The following is a 6000-nucleotide window of genomic DNA, read 5'->3' as shown; positions in this document are numbered from 1 at the left end:
ACGATTCAAATATCAGCTAGGATCAGCGGGAGTCCAGAGCTGCATGGAACAATCCCCTGCCTTCCATGGGAGTGTCTCTGCACAGGGAACTGGCTGGGGAATGAGTTAGAGAGGGATAGTCCTATATTCGTGCTACTATTATTTCTCCAGGCCATTGAATTTTTACTCAGCATATTTACAGGGAAAGTGGGGAGGCCACGAGGCATAACCAACACTAGTTCTTTACAGAAGAGAAAATAACACTCACAGGTGACACTGCAGGAAACTTGCCACCAAAACTGAAATTACGTGTCAGAGGCAAATTTAGAACAAAGCAAATCAGACCATAATGGACCTGTCCCTGATCCCATTTAAGTAACCAGGACTTTCCAAAGTGATTCTACTGGGAGCAGGTTGGGCCCCATGCGACCCATTGTTGTTCTTTACAACTGCACATAACCCTAGGGATCCACTCTAGGGAAGGACTGTGCTCTGGGTGGGGCTGGGGAAGAATTAGCAAGTGACCTACCAGGTCCTTTCCCATTCTAAGTTCTTTGATTCTGGGATCTAGGTAAATCTCCATCCTAAGAACAGGGTCTCCCAGGCTGGATGCTGTAGGGATTTAAGTGACCATCTCCATTGGCTCTGCACTGGTTGTCTCTCCATCTTATCTGGAATCTGTCTTCTCTTCAAAAACCCTCTGGAGTGCGACCTTGATGGAGCAATGGAATTGCCACTTACTATAGCTCCAACTAGAAAGTAAATAAATGGGTTGATGCCACTGCTTGCAGAGGCCAGCATGTGAAATATCTCACTGGAATCAAATATGTTATGATAAAGGAGGAAGATCTGGACACTCTGAGGGACAGTGAAGAGGAGGAAGAAGAGGACAGTGAGCAGGATAACAGCATAGAGCTTTCCTGGCTGATGTTGCTGTGAGCTATGTCGGACCTTGATGAACAGGGTCAGACTGGACAGAACCATGATGGGAGCGAATATCAGGACATTCAGAAAACAGATGGGTAGGAAGGATATGATACAGTGTTCACCTGGAAGAACAAGACAAAAAACACCCACTGTACAGGAGAGTAGCATGGAGAGAGCCCAGAGCAGGGCACAGACAATGGCAGACAAGTGTTCTGGCCGGTAGCATTGGTACCAGAAGGGGTAGAGGACGGAGAGACACCTCTCAGTGCTGATGGCCGTCAGGAGGTACAGGCTGGTGCTGTACGTCAACAGACACAGCACGTTAAATACCAAGAATATGTAAATAAAAACATTATTCACACAAACTGCATTTTCCACCACACAAACTATAAGATAAGCAGTCGAGCAGAGGAGGAAGAAAGCGTCGGAGATGGCCAGATTGAGAATGTAGACAGGGAAGGGGTTCCTCTTAATGTGGAAGCTGAGGAACCAGAGCACGATCCCGTTCCCCACCAGCCCGAACAGACAGATGAGCCAAGTGATGCCGTAGATGGTCCCTGGTGGTGCATCAAACAGTACACATTCAGTTATGTTTTCTGCTCCAAGATCTAGGCCAAATGATGTTGGGGGAAGAGACACTGTGCTCAGGTCAGCCATCATGAAACCTCTGCTGTAGGATGCCTGTCTCTCCCTCTCCCTCTCTCTCACACACACCTGTAAGCAGAGAGCAGATAGAGGGGAATCAGTGACTCGGACATCCCCAGCACTGGGTTTCACCAATTGTTCCAGTTCCTCCTCAGCCCCCTGGCCAGGTAGAGCCAGATCCCAATGAGTGGAAGTGAGAAATATCCAGAGAGATCATGGCCATGGGGGATGCTAGGGACAGGGAGAGACCTGGAGAGAGACTGATGAGTGGGGAGCATCCTGGTCTGACAGCAAGTGACAGGGACTGAATTAAACATAGGAGCTGAGCTGGGCAGACAGACAAGGACAGAGAAACAGAAATTGGACAGGATGTTGCCCATGTAGGGACAAGGAACAGCACTGGGGATGGGGTAGGTCTGGGGAAGTGGATAGTGTGAGAGAGAGAACAACCATGTTTAATTAATGGTGGCAAAGAGCTTTGAATCCATCCAGCAGTTCCCTACCTTCTTTCCTCCCTGGGGCCTGAACCGACTATTTACAGGAGCTGGGCTGGGCTGGATCCACATCAGAATCTCGGTGTCTCGCAGTCACTAACTGCAATTCTCCAGATTGGATCTTCTTGGGAAACTTTTCCAAGTAATAATCTGTTATCGAGATGTGGAGAATGTCTCTGCCAGTCCCTGTGGAGTATCTGACACCCAGCACCTCCCAAGTGTAGGCAGAGAAATGTCTTGCCCACCCTGCATGGTGGGACACAGAGATCACAGCATCTGGAGGTCTTGTGAGCACTGGGTGGTTTGATAACATCAGGTAGCGACAGGGCTCTGCACATTGCTCCTGCTCTCCTAAATGTAAAGGAAATGACTTGCCTAAGATTAAATTGCATGAGTTAGATGTGGTAGAAAGCTACGTTTATGGTGAAGACAACCCAAGTGACAAATCAAAGAAAAGAAAGCTTCAGACAAGTCAAAGGATGGATGCCTCTTGCCAATGGTAAACCAGCACACTCCCGGTTTACACTTTTTAAATAAAAATGATTAGGGGTTTGGAGCACATGATTTATGAGGAGAGGCTGAGGGAACTGGGATTGTTTAATCTGCAGAAGAAAAGAATGAGGGGGGGATTTCATAGCTGCTTTCAACTACCTGAAAGGGGGTTCCAAAGAGGATGGATCTAGACTGTTCTCAGTGATACCTAATGACAGAACAAGGAGTAATGGTCTCAGGTTGCAGTGGGGGAGGTTTAGGTTTGATATTAGGAAAACCTTTTCCACTAGGAGGGTGGTGAAGCACTGGAATGGGTTACCTAGGGAGGTGGTGGAATCTCCTTCTTTTGAGGTTTTTAAGGTCAGACTTGACAAAGCCCTGGCTGGGATGATTTAGTTGGGAATTTGTCCTGCTTTGAGCAGGGGGTTGGACTAGATGACCTCCTGAGGTCCCTTCCAATTCGGATATTCTATGATCTATGATTCTCAATACATTAGGAACCTTTAAATGATAAGTGTAGCTTTCTATGATATCTGTCTCAGGAGGCCTAATCTTGGGCAAGCCATTTCCTTTACATTTAGAATCTCAGAAGCCATGTGCAGAGCCCTGTTACTGCCTGATGTTATCAACCACCCAGTGATCATGAGACCTCCTAATACTGTGAACTGTGTGTCCCGCTCTCCCCAGCAGGGGGGAGACATTTCTCTGCAAGACCTGGCAGGGACTGAGTGTTGGTTGCTGCACAGGAACTGGCAGGGAAATGGTCAGAAAACTTTCCCAGAAAGATCCCACAGGAGTTAGTGATCAAGAGACACTAAAGATTCTAAAGAGGATCTAAAGATTCTAAAGACCACTTTCTGTCTACCAATATCTCCTATTCCCAAGGCCCTTGGATTTATCACACCTCTCATAGAAACACAGGGCTGGAAGAGACCTTGAGAAATCATCAAGTCCAGCCTCCTGTACTGAGGCAGGACCAAGTAAATCTAGACCGTCCCTGACAGATGTTTGCAGCCCATGAGAAAGGAGTGGCTGCACCACTGCCCTTAAGGGTACATTCCCCAGCAACCTTAATTCATGAGTCTACATAGAATTAGATAGACAGGTGCTGATCCTTGTAAATTCCATTTCCAGTTCATTCTCTCCTTGTTTCTTGGTTGTACCAAGCAGCAGCCCAGAAAGCAGCTATTTTGGGTGTGGTCATGAGCCAAATGGGAGTTCATGATCCAAATGATAAATGATGCTGTTTGTCAAAAGCTTTTAAGGAATGTCCTTGTGTTTTATGCTGGCAGGCCCAGTGGTCTGAAGTCAACAAGCAGAAGGTGGTAACAGAGGAGCTGTTTGCTGGTCTCTGCTGACAGTGAAGGGAGCTGACTGAGTGATCCAGCACCTCATTTGCATGTCAGTTGTGGATAGTTTGGGGACATTGGGGTGTAATCTGGCTCTGTTTTGTATTGGGGGCCAATACTTTAGAGACTACCTTACCAGGAACCACCTAGGTATGACCTGAACAGTAACTAGGTTCAGGGTGACCCTAATGGAGACTCAAGTTTGTTGAGGTTGGGTAAGAGACCTAGGAAAAACACAAACCCAGTGATGAGAGCGATTGTGTGTGCTTGGTTAGCTGTTGTGAAAATCTGCCTGTGGAGTAGGGAGTGTGGTGGGTTCTTTAGGCCACTGATTCTCTTGTATCTAAAAGGGTAGAGGTGACAACCATAGGGGCCTTTGGTGGCAGTGTGGTGGGGCAAGGGGCAGACAGAGTCCAGCAGCAGTTCTGGTTACCTGGTCAGCAGTGGCCAGAGAAAAGCAATAGTTGACCCTCGTGCAGGACAGCAGCAGACCAAGAGCAGTTGTATGGACTATGGTAGGGCAGAGGAGTTTATGGCAGCTGTCTGTGCCAGCCTGAAGACTCTAGCAAGGCCTTCCTGCCCTAGTTGTTGCAATCATTATGGAAGGACAGGTGGGAGTGCCCTAGAGCTGCCTAAGGAATGGGGACTGTGATTTTTCCTGGCACTCCTGGAGCCGCAGACTGTAAGTGAGGAATTTGGGGACCCATGAACTGGAGTGGGGGCACGAAGCTGAAAAAACTGCATCAGCCATTCGGAGACTGTGATTCATGCTCCCCGAGGAAGCAGGTGGTAGAAAGTGTTAAATTGCAAAGTTTGTCCAAATTCACCCTGTCCTGTCCTTTTCCTTCCTCCAGTAAAGTTCTTCTGTTTAAACCTCTGTTGTACATGCTTGCAAGCGGGCAATCTAGGTGTCCAGAGTGGATCTGGGTTCCTAGATTACTGAGTGGAGGCTAGAACCAAAATTAAGCAAGTGGTAGAGAATCCCCTAGATAGAAGGACCCGGCCCCTATTGCCAATGCTGTTGGCTGCAGGTTACATGCTTATGTCACTGCAGCTGCTAATGAACCAATTTCTGCCCACATTGAGGCAATCACAATTCTGGGACACCTGTGAAAAATGATTCTTCTGTGACATCACCAGGCATTAACATGGCCACAAATAAACCCAGCAAATGAAGACCAGAACTTGAACCCCCGATTGTGCAATGAGTCAGGATCAGAGCCCTGTGCATGGCATGAGGAGCTCCTGGGGGAATGTGAGGCTGTCACGGTGCACAGGCTCTACTCTGGAACGGCTCGGAAAGGAGTAGAGACAGGCCTCTCTTGTAGTGTGGCACCCCTGAGGGCACAGCTCTCACCAGGGCAAGTCTCCTCAGCTTCAGCACCTCCTGGGTCTGACCTTGGAGCATTCAGCTCCCCTGCTCCATGTCATAAGCTCCCTGCAGTGAGTCCACCTGGATGGGACACCTGGGGAAGCCTTACATGCCCGCAAAGGGACTGTGCACTCCGACTCCGCAGTCAGCAGTGACTCCCAGCCAGCGTGGAAAACAGAAGGTTTATTAGACCTCAGGAACACAGCGTAGAACAGGGCTTCTTAGCACAGAAGGGTAGAAAGATTCAGCCAAGTCCATCTTGGGGAGGCCCTGAGCCCTGGGCTGTCCCCCTGAGTCCCACACCAGGAGACTGACTCGCTTCCGGCGGCCGACCCTCAGTCATGCCCAGTTGCCCCTCCTCCATCCTTTGTCTCTTTCCAGGCAAACCAGTCACCTAGCTGCCACCTCTGGCTTTGTTCTCCAACTCCTCCGGCTAGCTCTTGCATACGATGGGCCCTAGTCATCAGTTGCCAGGATACAGAGTGTCTGGATGTTGTCTGGGCCCAGCAGCTAGACTGAAGCCACACCTGCCCGCTAGGGGTCGCTGCAAAGATCACACACCCTTATCCCACCACCTAGATACTTGTTCAATACACAGGGGAAACAGACACCCACAGTGTTCATACAAAACATTAAGAAAATTCCCACTTTGTCACGGAGGTCTATTGTGTTTTCTGTCTGAGGATTGATGCTGGGTCTGCCCCATCTACACTAGAAGCTAAACATTTCTGACCCCAGATGA

General features: G+C 48.8%; 1 pseudogene; it reads right to left on the bottom strand.

Moving 5' to 3' along the window:
* Positions 1–646: 646 nt before the first annotated feature.
* Positions 647–2115, bottom strand: LOC120393455 (annotated as a pseudogene).
* Between the last annotated feature and the right edge of the window lie 3885 nt (positions 2116–6000).

This window comes from Mauremys reevesii, unplaced genomic scaffold, assembly GCF_016161935.1.
Source record: "Mauremys reevesii isolate NIE-2019 unplaced genomic scaffold, ASM1616193v1 Contig2, whole genome shotgun sequence".
In the NCBI taxonomy this organism is placed as follows: Eukaryota; Metazoa; Chordata; order Testudines; family Geoemydidae; genus Mauremys; species Mauremys reevesii.
This window is presented reverse-complemented; position numbering and strand designations above follow the sequence as displayed.